Source organism: Oncorhynchus keta, chromosome 9, assembly GCF_023373465.1.
Source record: "Oncorhynchus keta strain PuntledgeMale-10-30-2019 chromosome 9, Oket_V2, whole genome shotgun sequence".
NCBI classification, from domain to species: domain Eukaryota; kingdom Metazoa; phylum Chordata; class Actinopteri; order Salmoniformes; family Salmonidae; genus Oncorhynchus; species Oncorhynchus keta.
The window spans coordinates 20,078,400-20,096,765 of NC_068429.1; the positions used below are offsets into that span (position 1 = coordinate 20,078,400).

General features: G+C 42.2%; 1 protein-coding gene across 2 annotated transcripts in view; it reads left to right on the forward strand.

Annotated features, from left to right (window-relative positions):
- LOC118373188 (transportin-1) overlaps positions 1–18,366 on the forward strand; it is a 426,516-nt gene that overhangs the window by 399,017 nt on the left and 9,133 nt on the right. The window lies entirely within an intron of this gene.

Genomic DNA, 18,366 nt, shown 5'->3' on the forward strand with positions numbered 1-18,366 from the left:
CGATGAGAGGAGAAGGAACAACTGTCTGGGTGTGAAGGTCCTTTGATACACATTCATAGAACTCTTGTACGATTGGTGGGTGCCAATCATACAAGACAAAACATGAGAGGTTTTTCTAGGAAACACAAAGGATCAACTGAACAGAAGTGGTGTTGTTTCTATATTTATGTAAATTACCACATTTATTTCTCTATAATCCTCATTAAAGAGATTCTCCGGTACTTTCGTATAGTTTTCAAATCGCTAGTTCTGAAAGTCGCTCATGAGCCAAAAGTGGTCCTTGAAAACTGTACTACATCACGTATGTGCAGATATGTGTACCATGTCATTTCTCTTTCACTCTGCTGTTTGTGTGCATCTTCCTAGCTGTCACTCAAACGGCTGAAGCGCATTGGCTAAAATTGAATTGCTAGGGGGCTGGCCCACATGGGGAAAATGTAGGGAAATAGCGCAGCACAGCTTCCAGAATTGTTTTTTCTTTCAAACTAGGGATTTCATGGCTAATTGAGGTAAAACATTAATTATGCTCATAGATTATGCATGTATGAACTACATTAGCACATCCAGCCTAAAGCGGGAGGTTTAAAAAATACTTGGAAGTTGCCAAAGTTCCAGAGCATATCTTTAAGTTGTGTTTTTCCAAGTGAGCATTCTCCTCAACCCGTGAATCCAAACCCAAATATGAAGCTCAGCTCACCAACCAACGGTATCTAAATATGGGGAAAGAGAGAGGGAGGCCAGAGGTCACTCTGGGCTCACGCAACCAGGGGAGGAAAAAACTCTAAAGCTAACAATGTCCAGATTTTTGTGTTTGTTTTGTGACATCCTAGCGCCGTCCGACCAGCGCTACATTTCCCTTCCCTAGTTGGCTCACAGAAACTCTATCCATACGCGCCAGGGAGGGTGAGGAGGGGGTTTAGGATGGAAACATGCAGATCTGTGTAACATATGTTGCCCGTGCCGGGAGAGAGGAGAGGACGCAGAGCAAGGCTGGACCTCCTGCAAGACTGTTCACCTGAGAGAGACATGACTGGAGAGGATGGAGGGATCAAAAGGAGAGGAAGAAGACTGTAGGAATCAATTACACACTGTAACAACAACGGGCTTGCACAGACATACTGGCAGAGAAGTTAACAGCAGTATCAGTGTAATTAGAATGTACACTGCTACCCAACTTACACCAATTAACCATGTCACCAGAGTTGTGGGGGTTGTTTCACTGTTTCATTCTTATTCATTTCTAAAATAAATAGAAATATCAATTTTGCACTGTTCTATGACCAAATTACTGTATGTCAATTGTGGCTTCCATCACCAAGTCATAGAAGATCTCACATTCAAACAATGCATTTTCTTTACTGCTACACAACAGGAAATTAAAACTAGTAAAACTTCATAATGTCAAAGTGCTAAATCCCCACATGTACTACACACAACTCTCCTCTCATTTTTATGGCTGAAACCAAATTTGGTGGTGGATGTTTCCAATAATACAGAGACAAGCAGAAGGAAGTGAAGGAAGGAGATTATATTAAAATGTCATACTTTGTTACATTTCACCAAAACACAAACATAAGTGTCACTGTCTGCCATTACTGCAGCACTAATGCTAAATACTACCATACGAACATTACTACTACATAAGCCAACCAAAAATACCCAACTAATACCTCAAATATATCGTAAGTATCTGTGACTTCCACTGGAATACTAGAAAAGAAGCCTGGGAGTTTTTAGCTAACTGGCTTGTCGCTATAGTACATATGGCATCCAAACCTGTTCAAGGCACTGTTGACTCACATAAGGTATGGCTAACCACAAGTACCTGGACTCTTATTACCTGTCTTCCATGCTCCTCTGAGTGCACGTGCTAAGTACTGGGACATACGGTTCACTTCTTTCCAGGGTAATTGTTTTATAAGCCTTTTCCTCTGTGATCGGGTTGTGCTTCCTGTGTCTGGTCTGCCTGTTCTACTTGAACATGTATTGTATTTATTACCATATATATTTGATTGTGTGTGTGTGTGTGTGTGCACTGAGGCCTGTGTCTGTTCGGTTGTGTCAAATCCTGTCTGTTTGTATGTTTGTCTACGTGTGTATGTTTTATGTAGTCATCTAAAATAAATCTGTTAAAATCAGATACCTCAACTCAGTTAATCAAATACATTTTTACTAAAAACTAAACTCATAATTGAATTGCTGTAGAGCTTTGTTTAAAGTTTCCAAATGTATTGTTGTCCCTTCTTTAACTTGGCAGCATGAATTGGAGTACATGAATCTGTAAAGGATAAAGAAAGAGTCACCAACGTCCACCCCTGGACTGATTCCCTGGCTAAACCAACAAACACAAAGTTAAAACAAATGTAGTTCCTCACCCAAGCCTCTCCAGGTTCTCCTTTACCCAAATCCAGATAGCAGATGTTCTGAAAGAGCTGCAAAACCTGGACCCGTACAAATCAGCTGGGCTTGACAATCTGGACCCGCTATTTCTGAAACTATCTGCCGCCATTGTCGCAACCCCTATTACCAGCCTGTTCAACCTCTCTTTCATATCGTCTGAGATCCCCAAGGATTGGAAAGCTGCCGCAGTCATCCCCCTCTTCAAAGGAGGAGACACCCTGGACCCAAACTGCTATAGACCTATATCCATCCTGCCCTGCCTATCTAAGGTCTTCGAAAGCCAAGTCAACAAACAGGTCACTGACCATCTCGAATCCCACCGTACCTTCTCCGCTGTGCAATCTGGTTTCCGAGCCGGTCACGGGTGCACCTCAGCCACACTCAAGGTACTAAATGATATCATAACCGCCATCGATAAAAGACAGTACTGTGCAGCCGTCTTCATCGACCTCGCCAAGGCTTTCGACTCTGTCAATCACCAAATTCTTATCGGCAGACTCAACAGCCTCGGTTTTTCGGATGACTGCCTTGCCTGGTTCACCAATTACTTTGCAGACAGAGTTCAGTGTGTCAAATCAGAGGGCATGCTGTCCGGTCCTCTGGCAGTCTCTATGGGGTGCCACAGGGTTCAATTCTCGGGCCGACTCTTTTCTCTGTATATATCAATGATGTTGCTCTTGCTGCGGGCGATTCCCTGATCCACCTCTACGCAGACGACACCATTCTATATACTTTCGGCCCGTCATTGGACACTGTGCTATCAAACCTCCAAACGAGCTTCAATGCCATACAGCACTCCTTCCGTGGCCTCCAACTGCTCTTAAACGCGAGTAAAACCAAATGCATGATTTTCAACCGATCGCTGCCTGCACCCGCATGCCCGACTAGCATCACCACCCTGGATGGTTCCAACCTTGAATATGTGGACATCTATAAGTACCTAGGTGTCTGGCTAGACTGCAAACTCTCCTTCCAGACTCACATCAAACATCTCCAATCAAAAATCAAATCCAGAGTCGGCTTTCTATTCCGCAACAAAGCCTCCTTCACTCACGCTGCCAAGCTTACCCTAGTAAAACTGACTATCCTACCGATCCTCGACTTCGGCGATGTCATCTACAAAATGGCTTCCAACACTCTACTCAGCAAACTGGATGCAGTCTATCACAGTGCCATCCGTTTTGTCACTAAAGCACCTTATACCACCCACCACTGCGACTTGTATGCTCTAGTCGGCTGGCCCTCACTACATATTCGTCGCCAGACCCACTGGCTCCAGGTCATTTACAAGTCCATGCTAGGTAAAGCTCCGCCTTATCTCAGTTCACTGGTCACGATGGCAACACCCATCCGTAGCACGCGCTCCAGCAGGTGTATCTCACTGATCATCCCTAAAGCCAACACCTCATTTGGCCGCCTTTCGTTCCAGTACTCTGCTGCCTGTGACTGGAACGAATTGCAAAAATCGCTGAAGTTGGAGACTTTTATCTCCCTCACCAACTTCAAACATCAGCTATCCGAGCAGCTAACCGATCGCTGCAGCTGTACATAGTCTATAGGTAAATAGCTCACCCTTTTTCACCTACCTCATTCCCATACTGTTTTTATACTGTTTTTATTTATTTACTTTTCTGCTCTTTTGCACACCAATATCTCTACCTGTACATGCCCATCTGATCATTTATCACTCCAGTGTTAATCTGCAAAATTGTATTATTCGCCTACCTCCTCATGCCTTTTGCACACATTGTATATAGACTGCCCATTTTTTTCTACTGTGTTATTGACTTGCTAATTGTTTACTCCATGTGTAACTCTGTGTTGTCTGTTCACACTGCTATGCTTTATCTTGGCCAGGTCGCAGTTGCAAATGAGAACTTGTTCTCAACTAGCCTACCTGGTTAAATAAAGGTGAAATAAAAATAAAATAAAAATGTCGTCTTAGGTTTCGGATACTACGGACCACAATTAGGAGAAGCACAGCATACAGTATGTTTAGCAAAACCTGTCAGATACAGAAACCAAATATTATCCAAGTCTCTAGATGAATTTTAAAACATGTATTGCTTGTGTTAAAGACGTCTATTCCAGCCTGCAAAACTCTCAGATGTTTACTAGTAAATCACTAGAAAACAAACAGGAAGAGACACAACAGACAGTACAGTATGTGCCCCGAAGGACTATGGGTAAACACCTGACCAAACACTGGACAGAGAGGATGATGGGAGATGACCTCTGAACTTTTAGTCTTTTTAAAGACGTTTCTCTTTCACCTCTAATACTGACCAGGTCTGGACCAGACTTCTATCTCTTCAAACAACAGATTATATTTCAAAAGACTAACTTAGATAAGAAAAGGTTCAATTGAATAAATACATCAAAATCATTGGCACAGCCTACAGCTTTGCTTTGCCATGTTATGCCGAACAGGAAGAGATTTGAGCTTAGAGCCCATTCTACAAATGTTGTCAAATAAAAAGAGTTCACACTTCAGAGCATCAGCAACATATAGGAAGAGCAACACTCATCATGCAAGCTCTGTGAGGATGAAGATCGGTCAGCCATTTGCAAAGGTCTGGATAGTGGCTAAACCACCAATTGGGTAGTGTACTCATTTGCCTCTGCATGCATGTGTTTGAGTGAGTGAGTGAGTGAGTGAGTGAGTGAGTGAGTGAGTGAGTGAGTGAGTGAGTGAGTGAGTGAGTGAGTGAGTGAGTGAGTGAGTGTGGGTGTATAAAAGCCTCTTCTCCAGGCTTGCCGTGCACGAGAGGTGCATAATGAAACCTGTAAGTGAACCACTAATAGAGTTGGGAGCAGAAACACAACTATGAAAACCAAACAGACGGATCACTGATCAATGGGCATGAGTGGAATAGGGGTGAAATAATGGTGGTGTTGTTGGTACACACATACGATGGACAGGCTACCTCTCCATCACTCTGTGAACGGTCGCTAATACTCGCTATCTGCATGAGGTGAGTGTAAGAGCTCACTGCAGTCTTTTACCTCCATACTGAGCAGAGGTAAATGTAGCTTTGTGCTAACAGTGGAGACTGTTAATGTGGAACTTACTACACACAGACACACACGCAGACCCTCCACACACACGCACACACAAACACACAGCGAGTGGACATCCAGCAGGTGGCTAGCTACCCCCCAGTGTGCCCTGCATATGTTCTGTGTGCTTTATATATCCAGTTACCATGGAGCCACCTCACATCCAACAGGGATCCGCTCAAAATCTGCTGCCCTGACCACTCCGGAGCACAGGGGCCCTCCTTACACCCATTACTACCACCCCCCCACCCCCTTCCCACCCAACTGAAGCCAAACTCCGACAGGGGCTCTAGAAACAGTTGTGATGGGGCAAAGGAAGTTCCTACTGCCAAGGGAGGAAGTATCAAATCAAACGGCATCTTTTTCCACTTCTGTGAGATTTTCTGGTTAAATACTTTCTGCATGGGCTTTGTGAACACTAGTGGAGATGAGCTGTGTGTGTGTGTGTGTGTGTGTGTGTGTGTGTGTGTGTGTGTGTGTGTGTGTGTGTGTGTGTGTGTGTGTGTGTGTGTGTGTGTGTGTGTGTGTGTGTGTGTGTGTGTGTGTGTGTGTGTGTGTGTTCTCTGCTACAAGACAAAAGGGTTCTTTCAGCCTGCCTCCTTCTATAGGATACACAATGTTGTTTTAAGGTCTTTTTTCCGACCTTTGAGAGAATCAATGTTGATGTTGCACACTAGGTATATGATATTTTGGTATTATTTCATCCGACCTCAGGAGGGGAAGAGAGAGGGATGGAAGAGGGAATGGGGAGAAGGAAAGAGAACTTCCTTGATTTCAGTCAATCTCCATAATACTGCAGAGGTGCTGGTGATGAGACTCCCTGGCTGGATGCAGCCACACACCATGTGGAGTGGAACTTCTGTCCTGCACACACACACATGCACACATGCACACACACACACATACGCAAGCACACACACACAAAATTGCTTAGATTGTGGTGATTATGTCAGCTTTTAAGAATATATATATTTTTTTTTTTAACCAATTTTGACTTCAGATTCTGATCCACATTTCTCAAAACATCAAAAATCGAAGTTGCTCCAAATTTTGAAGTACAGGCTTAAGGTTTTGGATAGGTTTAAAACATTAATTTTAGGCATTCATTCTGACGGGTTACGTTTCAGGTTAAGGTTTGGGAAAGGGTTAAAAGAAAAACAATACAAAATAACTGTCTACCACTGGGACTGAACAGGCAACCTTCAGATTCAGATCCATGGAATTACGCCCATCGGCAATGCCCTAGCAAAACCCAAACCTACTGGATAGTAATTGTGCTCGCTGTTACCCCTTTTGGACAATATGGACTGCCCGAGGATTTTTTCAGGACCATTTTTGAAGTATATTTTGAGCGATCTGCCTGCTTAGACATAGATTAAAGAAGATCTGCTCGTGGAAGATCCGTGCTATAGCAGGATAGAATTTCTAAGGCAATGTTCCCGCGTTCGCAGAGACTGCATTCACGGTTAACGCTGCATAAGTCAACTCGTTTAGAAATTTGCTTTACATTTCAGTCGCGCCATAGGGCGGATCTTCCACTCTTTGGATTGAATCCAAACCTTACTCAACATCAAGCAAACATGAATAAATGAATGGATGGATGAATGAATGAATGAATGAATGAATGAATGAATGAATGAATGAATGAATGAATGAATGAATGAGTGGATGGATGGATGAAGGGAAAGTTGAACGGACTAATAAAATGAAAGTGACATAATTAAAAGAAATGCCATGATTTGCGTAGTGAAATACAGCCAAACCATATTGAATAAAGAAACATAAAACTGCATATTTTATGTGAAAAGACAGAATTATGGAGGGCATAATCACTGTCAACATGTCATCTTTGCTTTCTCTATTTCAGGGTTAATTGAATCTGTCAATCAAAGAGACATCTAAAGCGTGAATGCGCACGCATGCACACACACACACACACACACACACACACACACACACACACACACAGACACACACAGCAAAAAGGTGTTACAATCATTTATCAAGACAATGGATCTGTGGATAAGGAGATTATCACTTACAATTGTATAGGGCTTTCACAGTGTAAAGAACTGTCAAGTTGTTTAGTAATCTTTATTGTAGATCAAGAGGTTATTTTACTGGGCTTAAAGCACGTCACCCTGTTCACATAGCAGCTCCCCACTGGGGAGTGTTGTGATGACACTGAAAACTGATTGGATGTGCAAAAGTCATCAACATAAATCCAATTACATTAAATATTTTGTTGATTTCACATTGAATTCACATTAGTTGACAACCAAATGTAAATCAAAACTAGACGTGGAGCTGATGTCTGTGATCAGTGGTTTTAGTCCGCCATACAGCATAAACCGCCATAACATTGAAGCACACATAGTTCTGAGGGATTTCCCTCACCTCGAAAATCCCATACATAGCCTCTGGTCTGGGATCAGTATCTTGCAGAATATCAAAGCCGCAAGCCCTTCTAATGTGTTACAGAGTGTCGTGGGGTCCCATGTGGCTCAGGGGCTGTTTGGCTCAGTTGGTAAAGCATAGTGCTTGCAACGCCAAGGTTGTGGGTTTGATTCTCATGGGGGATCAGTAGGGAAAAAAGGTATGCACTCACTACTGTAAGCCAGAGTGTCTGCAAATGACGAAAATATCAAATCTGGTGCTGCCTCTGATGTGGCTCACTTTTTGGCAGGGGGTGGGCCATGGGACAGGGGTCTTGTGTGTATCACAAAGCCTCTGGATTTAATTGTGGTGTTGATCTACTGCTATGAGAACACGTCTGTCAAATACTGATCCCCGTGTCGGGAGACTTTTGGGCATGCCTCCAAGAGACTGGGAACAGGCTAGGAAGACACACACACACAATTGCACACACACACAGGCATAGAGGAGGGGGGTACGCAGCAGAATATACCCACTTAAATGCTTAGCTCTGGTGTTTTGCTAGTCCTTTTAGAAGCTGTGGGCATCTGCAGCAGACACTTTGTGGTTGAGTCAATGAGGCTGAGAGAGCGAGAAGGGGGGAGAGGGAGTCATATAGTGATAGATGGGGAAAAGAGAGAGAGAGAGAGAGAGAGAGAGAGAGAGAGAGAGAGAGAGAGAGAGAGAGAGAGAGAGAGAGAGAGAGAGAGAGAGAAAGAAAGAGAGAGAGAGAAAATGAGGTAGGGAGAAGAGAGAGAGTCGAGAGTAGGAGTCAGGGAGAGAGAGATTCGAGAGTAGGAGTCAGGGAGAGAGAGAGTCGAGAGTAGGAGTCAGGGAGAGAGAGAGTCGAGAGTAGGAGTCAGGGAGACAGAGAGTCGAGAGTAGGAGTCAGGGAGACAGAGAGTCGAGAGTAGGAGTCAGGGAGACAGAGAGTCGAGAGTAGGAGTCAGGGAGAGAGAGAGTTGAGAGTAGGAGTCAGGGAGACAGAGAGTCGAGAGTAGGAGTCCGGGAGACAGAGAGTCGAGAGTAGGAGTCAGGGAGACAGAGAGTCGAGAGTAGGAGTCAGGGAGAGAGAGAGTCGAGAGTAGGAGTCAGGGAGACAGAGAGTCGAGAGTAGGAGTCAGGGAGACAGAGAGTCGAGAGTAGGAGTCAGGGAGACAGAGAGTCGAGAGTAGGAGTCAGGGAGACAGAGAGTCGAGAGTAGGAGTCAGGGAGACAGAGAGTCGAGAGTAGGAGTCAGGGAGAGAGAGAGTTGAGAGTAGGAGTCAGGGAGAGAGAGAGTCGAGAGTAGGAGTCAGGGAGACAGAGAGTCGAGAGTAGGAGTCAGGGAGACAGAGAGTCGAGAGTAGGAGTCAGGGAGAGAGAGAGTTGAGAGTAGGAGTCAGGGAGACAGAGAGTCGAGAGTAGGAGTCAGGGAGACAGAGAGTCGAGAGTAGGAGTCAGGGAGAGAGTGAGACAGAGGGAGTGAAAGCTAGTTGGGGGAAAGAGGGGAGGGGAGAGTGGGAGTGCGTCTTCATGGGTGGCTTCCACTGTTGATGTTTTTAAAATCTTTTGAGTGACAGGGGCGTCGCTATGGAGGCGAGAGGGAATGGATGACATAGTTCAGAGGATACAGGCAGAAACTTCTAACGTTAAATTTCCCCACTGGGTGTACGCACACACACACAAACACACACTCACACATACAGTACATATATGAATACAATTAATGTATATATTTTCCTATTAAGATGTATTGATCTAGTAAATATGATTTCATATACAGTATAGTACATTAATTAACCTGGCACCATATTCTGAAAATAAATTCTAAATCCCATTTGACCTTTGACAAGTGGGTTGTTAGCTCGGCTAGAGCTGGGCTTTTAGCTGGGCTGAAGCTGGGCTGTTAGCTTGTCTGTTAGCTGGGCTGAAGCTGGGCTGTTAGCTGGGCTGAAGCTGGACTGTTAGCTGGGCTAAAGCTGGGATGTTAGCTTGTCTGTTAGCTGGGCTGGAGTTGGGCTGTAGTTGGGCTGGAGCTGGGCTGTAGTTGGGCTGGAGCTGGGCTGTTAGCTGGGCTGGAGCTGGGATGTTAGCTGGGCTGTTAGCCAAATTGTAGCTTGGCGGTGTGCATTACCTGCAGGTGTCACTATGATGAACGGGCTGCTTGACATCGATGAAGTGTTTAGAGCCCAATGGCGTTGTTGCATGTTACTAACTGGTAGCCAGCCAGCTGAGACAGTCCACCAGATACAACGGCTGCACGTTCTGCCAGAACCCCTCTGAATAGCAGCACGCTGGGGAGAGTGCAGGATGCTAAATGATGTATTGGATGCAAACCGCCAGGAAAAGCTGTTCGCTGCTAGCTGTGACCTCCGACAGCTGCTGGCAGGTGGCGTTGTTTAGGATGACCCAAGACCCAAGACTTTCCGGCACTTTTCAAGTGGCAAGTGGCCCTAACAACGTCAATGGCGGCAATAATGTTTGTTGTATTTATTGGTGTAGCTTCAGTAGTAGATGCCTCGCTAACCTCTGAGCTTCATTTCAAGTCGACAGAATAATATATCTGTGAGTTGTAACAAATAGTTTGTTTCAGTCCGCCTGTTATTTTATTATCACATTCTGAGCAAGCCTGATGGATAAAGCTATAGGCTCTGGGTTGTTTGTAGGAGCACCGATCATACCAAAGAAAACAAGCATGGAAAGGGGGAAAATAAGAAATAAAATAGAGTGAAAGAAAGAAAGAACTAGGGGTCGGTGAGACGCAGCAACATCATTCCGCAGCGGAAATCTCAGACAGAACAAGGTCATTGCGAGGTGAGAAAGCCAAGATGTCGGACAAATAAAAACACCTCCAAACTCAAAATCCTTCATCTGAATAAATGATGTAGGTCGGAGGACATTGTGGAAGATACAATGGAGGTGGTGGCATGAATTAAGTGGGATAGTGAAGGCTGTCAAGGCTGTCAATGAAAAAAGTACCCTATTCCCTATTACCTTTCTCTCTCAGCTTCCCCTATTCTCTCTCTTTCACTCTCAGCTTCCCCTATTCTCTCTCTTTCTCTCTCAGCTTCCCCAATTCTCTCTCTTTCTCTCTCAGCTTCCCCGATTCTCCCTCCCTTTCTCTCTCAGCTTCCCTGATTCTCTCTCTTTCTCTCTCAGCTTCCCTGATTTCTCTCGCCTGCCATCACCCACCCACCCACTCACTCTCTTTCTCTCTCTCTCTCTCTCTCTGTCTATCTACTGTATCTATCTATCTATGTAGTACTCTCTCTGTCCTGATGAGTTATTGATATAAGTGAACGTCTTTCTCTATCTCCCAAATGAAATGCTCCATCCTGCGAAATCTGATGAGATGTATTCTTTAATCAACACTGTTTGGGTTAGTCTGAATAAAGGCCACCCCTGTGTATAGTGTATTATGGCTTGTGATTAAGATGATTAAGCCAGATTTATTGAGCAGATCCTATAATACCAAAGTCAAATTGACCTGACCTCAGCAGTCTGACTTTACATAACAGAGCATTTAGACCTATTCCCTATGTACTGGAGCTCACTAATGACCAGGACCCATAGGGAATATCGTGCCATTTGGGACACAGCCTCAGAATCACAGCTCTGTGGTCCACGCAAGCTGACTCACACTTTAAGGAGGGAGCCTCCAGAGAAAAGCCCTTCCAGAGTCAAACCATGACTCAGATCGCATCAAAAAGTGACCCTGGGAGAGCCCCTGTTAACCGCACAGTTAACCGCACAGTTAACCGCACAATTAACCGCACATTTAACCGCACATTTAACCGCACAGTTAACCGCACAGTTAACCGCACAGTTAACCGCACATTTAACCGCACATTTAACCGCACAGTTAACCGCACATTTAACCGCACAGTTAAAACCGCACAGTTAACCGCACAGTTAACCGCACATTTAACCGCACATTTAACCGCACAGTTAACCGCACAGTTAACCGCACAGTTAACCGCACAGTTAACCGCACATTTAACCACACATTTAACCGCACAGTTAACCGCACAGTTAACCGCACATTTAACCGCACAGTTAACCGCACAGTTAACCGCACATTTAACCACACATTTAACCGCACAGTTAACCGCACAGTTAACCGCACAGTTAACCGCACAACTACAATATAACTCTAACTTTTCCTTATTTTTTCAGAATATTCCTTATTTTATTGTATAGGCTACATATGTGGACATCCGTCATCAAATACACTCACACATTAGTGACATATAGACAATATAGACAAAAGTTGTCAACGTTTATTTTGCCATTTATATAATTTACAGTAGTGTCAGACATGCCCAAATTTACATGCACAAGACATACTTTGTGAGTTTGTGTGATTCATAAAATGCTATTGAGTTACACAGAAAGCATGTCTTGCAATGAATTTCTATCTAAGTAAAAATCTATTTTACTCTGTTTTATAGTTATCGTTACCTAGAAAAGCAAAATTATCACAGTTCCTTGTTTTTGTAGTCATTCCATTTCATTCAAAATAAATGCCTTACTCTTCACTTATCCCCCAAAAGGCCAGTGACAGTATCCTGTATTGCCTCATTGAGATTGACACCATTCATATTGTCATAATCCACCTGGGCCTGTCTCCCAGACCAAAAGTGTCTCTGTGATTAAAGATGGGTTCAGCTGTAGTAGGATTCCTCATTCCTGCTCTCTATACACAAGTTGAAGAGAGAGAATACCCAGAAAGGGAGAGAGAGTCGGAACGTGAAAGAAAAAGAAAGACAAAAAAAATAACACAAAAAAGATGGGTTCTCCAAAAGGGAAATGACAGAATGCTTTCCCTTCGCCTCCGGCTCCTCTTGTGTTACTGGGCCCTTGCAGCGCTGGGTAGTACTCTAATTAGACTAGTATTCAGGGGTGGCATTAGTTCCCAAACGTTTTAATGGGGCGGAAAGCGGAGCTCCTTTTAGAGAGAGGGGATAAGTGTAGCCAGTGTTCCACACACTGAAAAGCAGATGAAGGGATTCTCCGCCTCCCTGGGAGGTATTCACTCCTTTTTTCTCCTCTTTTCTCCCTTTCTCTCTATTTTTCTGCTTTTTCTCATTTCTCTCTTTGCCCCCCTCCTCTCTCTTTTCCCTGTGTATTTTATATTTTACACACACACACACACTCACGGAAGCATGCAAGCACACAAGCACACGCACACAAATGCTTTTTGTTCACTCCAATGAAATAAACACAATGCAACAGAACATGCCAAACAGAGTACACATGTTTATCTTATTAGACTCATTATAACAAGAATTGCGCTGCACTGAGAAGAGACAACATGCCTTCAGACGATATTCCATTCCATTTCAAACTAAGCAACAACTTACCAGTATTTACATATTTGTCAACCTAACTCAGTAAGTTTTGGATTCCGGTCATTGGAGTGACCAGAAATGAAAGATTTGAATTTGAGTTTAGTGTATTAATAATCTGTGGACACCTGTATGAATGTGACGGAAGTGTGTATCTTTGAAGGAAAGTTTATTAACTATCGCAGTAGGGACTGATGAGGCTTTGTGCTTTATTATATATGGGAGAGAGAGAGAGTTAGAGAGAGTACCATGGAAATTAGTAGAATGGAAAGTAAAAGAAACCATTGATTCAAACCATGTCCATAAAATAATATCATTTTTGCAGCTCAAGTTTCAGACCACAGACCAACCAAGTACTTTCTCTTAAAATATATCATTCATGAATGATTGATTAACTTTACGAGGAAGGTGGAGGGAAGGACACAGGCTTTCACACTGATTCAAATTATTGACATTATTTACATGTATCTATGTAAAGCATTCATCACAGTTATACACTGCAGAGCACTGTATTTTACAATGCATCTAATATACATTATGCCAGTCAGATGGAACTATGGATAGAAAATACACTTTGATGTCATACTTATTGAATACTATGCAATATAATATATTATATGAAAGTCATAAAACTTTGGTAAACAGATTTAGTGGGTTTATATCATGTCTATTAATTGTTTATGATGTGTTATGAATTCTTTATAGATTATGTAAATAGTTGATGTAGTTTTGGTGTACATTATAGCAAATGTATAGTCCTGAAATGACATTGTAGGTTTATGTCTCAATAAAACTAAGTTAGTAGCCTATACAAGTCAAGATTATGGAGCAACACATGTAATGTAAAGACAAACTTTTGAAAGCTTTTCAATACAGATCGATACAGTTCGTGGTCCTGTGTGGCTGAGTTTGTAGAGCATGGCGTCAGCAATGCCTGGGTTGTCGGTTCGATTCCCACAGCCACTCATTCATGAAATGTATGCACATATGACTACGTTGCTTTGGATAAAAGTGTCTGCTAATTGGCATATATTATATTAAAATAAATGTTCTATCCGTACACACAAGGATGATTTTGGAACTATAATCCTAAACATTAAACTGAAAGATCATGAGCTAAGTACACCCTTTGACTATACAAAAAAAAACATAGCTTTTTCTCAGTCCTGTTGAACTGAAAGTTGTTGAGAGTGTTGTCTGTGATGGTGGTGATGGTGCAAAGAGACTCTCTGAGGATCTGAAGGTGTGCCCCTAGGCCCTAAATGTTCCACAAAGCTCGCTCTACCACCCATTCTAGTATTGTGTATCACTCTTCTCATCTGAAAGATATAGGTTGACTTCTCACGCAATAGTAAGACCAGAGTACTGTGTGGATTCACTCCCCATGTAGTCCACTGAGCTCCAGCACAAAACTTTGTCCCACACTGAGTCAGTAAGGTGGATTTAATTTTAGAAATTCTTAATTCTTTCCTTTGTCTAGGCGGCTAGACATACTGGTTGTTCATCAATCATGTGTCTTTGTAAACATATTTGTTGTATTTTCAGCTGCACAGCATTAAACCATAATGCCTAACTTTTGTTTTTGAGGCACTGGCTAAATGTGAGGTTCAGGCAACCTATCTTACAGCAATATTTATTTTAAATTAAGTGACTAAAATAACAACTTTGAATAAATGCCTTTATTCCTGAATTCGCTTGGATCTAATGTTAGCAAAAACTCTCGAAATAGGCTATAATTCTGCTCCTTCTCTAGTCTAAGTTGGCTTATCGGCGCCTTCAGGTTGCTTTGTGAGCTGTTGTGCTTTGTGAGTGTTTGGTTTTAGCCCCGTTTTTCGTGACCTGTGTGACCCGCCAAGGATAAACTGCTAACTGCAGTCACGCTCTCAATGAGACTGATGCCCACATGATCCGTGAAATTTGCTAAAAATCGCGTGTTAAACGCACAGTCACCTATAACTATAATATAACTATAACTTTTCCTTATTTTATTGTATAGGCTACATTTGTGGACTTCCGTCATCGAACACACTCACACATTTGTCAAATATAGATAGTAGCCTATAGCAGTCTATTATTCAATAGCCTTTGGGTTAATCGACTCCAACTCGATACTCGAAGTTGAACCATCGGTTTGGATTTATATCGATGTGGTACTATTTCATAAAATTGTCTTTATTTATTTAATTTGAAAAAATGTCAAATCAAACTGGCCAAATTATTTAATATGAAGTCCGTTGAGTCCTAGTGATCAGTTATCAAGTTAGGCTACTTTTATTTTGGTTAACATCTCGAATAGGCTACAGCTTATCCAATCAACATCCAATATAAATTGGGGTGAGAATATAATGGGTCAAAGGTTACACTTTTTCTAAGTGAATGCAGGTTTAGGGCCTGTTAGGCTAAACTTTCAAGAAAGGGTCAAATACATAATAAAGCCAACAAGGGATTTTCGAAACATGGCTATTAATAACAATTTTGTGATCTGATATGCCGTGCTGCGGTGTAGGCTAATAACAACACAGAACAACCAGGCTATAGACATATATGTCAAACCTAACAAAGCCCCCAAACTGCTCTCCCATATCAATAGCAGAAACAAAGCAACTTATGAAGATCATGCAGACCTTCGGTATGAAGACATTTTAACTGTTGTTAACATGTTATTAATATCAACTTAGCAAGTTACTAATGTTAGGCTTGGTATCTGTAAAGCACTTTGTGACAACTGTAAAAAGAGATTCATAAAAAAATGAACGCATTTTCTGTTGTTAACGGGAAAAAAGGGAGAACGTGTGAGTCAATCAAATTGAACACGTATTTATTCCAATCACTGTGGCGGATAAAGAAAAAGGTAGGCTAGTGGGTTTCCATGCGCATGCAGACCATCAAATGATTTATTTGTACGCCTAACGCCTCTATGGTATTATGAAGGGAACTTGTTTGTGTTCGTTGAAATCATTTATTTGATCTTATTGTTTGTGGGTTGCCTGTACTTCACCCTTTCGTGGGCAGACTGCTCTTCCATATTAGGTTTGCTAGAAAGATAAATAGCTTATTGCATGACACACAACTTTTGAAAATGGTTTCATTTGGTTACATAGATTGACATTGGGACACTCATAGAGATCCTAATAAATTACCTATTCTAATTTCTAATTCTATGGTAACACTGCATAAGCTAGGCCAATGGACCAATGGAATGCCAGTCGCAAAAAAAAAATACATTTTTAGGAAAGAATGTAGTCTATATTCCAACGGATTCAATATGAATAAATATGTATCCATTCATTTATAAATGTGTGCATTTTATTGTCCTATGCGGCTTTTTGAATGTTGTACACCATCTTACACTGTTGAATTGATTTGCTTTAAATGTGTCTAATATTCTATAGTGTCATTGCGTGATGATTCTTTTCTCAGACGTATCGTGTTTTTCGCTTTCTATTATTTTATTTTATTTTCTATTCTATTCTATTCTAGTCTAGTTACTACTGTCGTTCAGTCACACTCATAACCAACCCATTTTAGTCTCACTTCATTACAATCCAGCGATGGTGAATTATTTTAATCATACAATACTGTTTCTCCAATCATAAAAGATCCAACAAAAAGTTACATGTTTTCTGAAATCGAATACATTTATATTTGTGCATTTGAGTAGCCCATATTTATAAAAGTAAACATAAACATACACGGATTAAAGGCTACTAATACAAATTACATTATGAGGGCAGTTTATGTAGCAATAGGCCTTATATTTTATAGAGATTTACAAGAAAGACAAAATATTTTTCTGTGCATGGGCCTATAGTGTGTATGTGTGCGTGTGTGTGTGTGTGATGAAAACATTCAACATTTACAAGTTATTAGGTTATTTCAAACTAGATTAATTGTTAACAACATCATAGGATTGCATGTGGCCTGCGTGTTGAAAATATTCACGTTTTTGCAGGCCTATATGGTACATTTCCTAGATTTCAGCACTCCGAGTTTGTATGGCATTACATATCCATATTTGCATATCCATAAAGCCAATAGACTCCATTTATGTCATCTCTCAATCGGTCAGCTACGGGCGGCTCCCTGCATACACGTATTGCCTGTGAATTGCTTAAAGTCGTCTTTAGTCATGTCTCGCTCCTGCTTGACCCTTTTCTACGAGGTATATTTATCAATTAGCACGGACAAATATGTGACCCCAGTCTCCAATAAGCAGGTTGCGACCCGGCGTGATGTGAGTGTAGGGCCATGGCACAGCCAGGGACTCTCGCTCTGCTCTGGCTGCCTGGCTTGCGTGTTACATCATCACGCATGCTGCTGTGCTCCGGTGGCCTAGTGAACTGTTTCTGAGCGGCGCACAGCGCTGAGTGGATCTAGCTATTGCTACACGCATTTCCTCTGCAACTGGGAAGCACGCAGTGGCGCCATTAACACGCGGCCGGGCGACGGGGATGCGCATTTGTAGTCACGGATGGATAACACACGCCAAACAGTGGTCCTTCACTCGGAGAGAGTGGGGGTCTTTCTCTTGGCTTGTGGCCCACGCATCACGCCACAGCCTTGATGTTGTGAGGATGAGGCCTTCTGAAAATCAACTTTCACATTTACATTTACATTTACATTTAAGTCATTTAGCAGAAAACTTTCCAGCCTTTTCTTACAAACACTTGCTTTGAACGTGGAATTGTATATTTAGTAAAGAGATGTAGGTATATTGTTTAGGCATCATCCAAAATAACATCATATAGCCAAAGCCTATACACTTCATGATCCTATTATTATCCATAGGCTCATCATTGAGGACAGTGGCGTATAGATCTAATGTTATGGCTTCTACTAATGACATGTGGGCTATATGTATACTAATATCTAATGATGCATAATTGCATGATAATTACGTTAGGCTCCTGACGCGCGTTTTAATATATAGGCTATTCTTTTTTTCATTCACATAGCCATATGTTTCCTAATGCGCATCAAATCGTCTTACTTTCCTTGCAACAACCCTCGCCACGGCGCATGTCTGTATTCTACTGCTCTGGGCTATGGATGTTAAGGAGTATAGATAGCCACGCTGACCAATACATCTCTCTCTCTCTCGTGGCAACTGTGACAAGTATGAGGAGATAAGGAATTGGTCGAGGAGCAGTGTTTTCTCAAG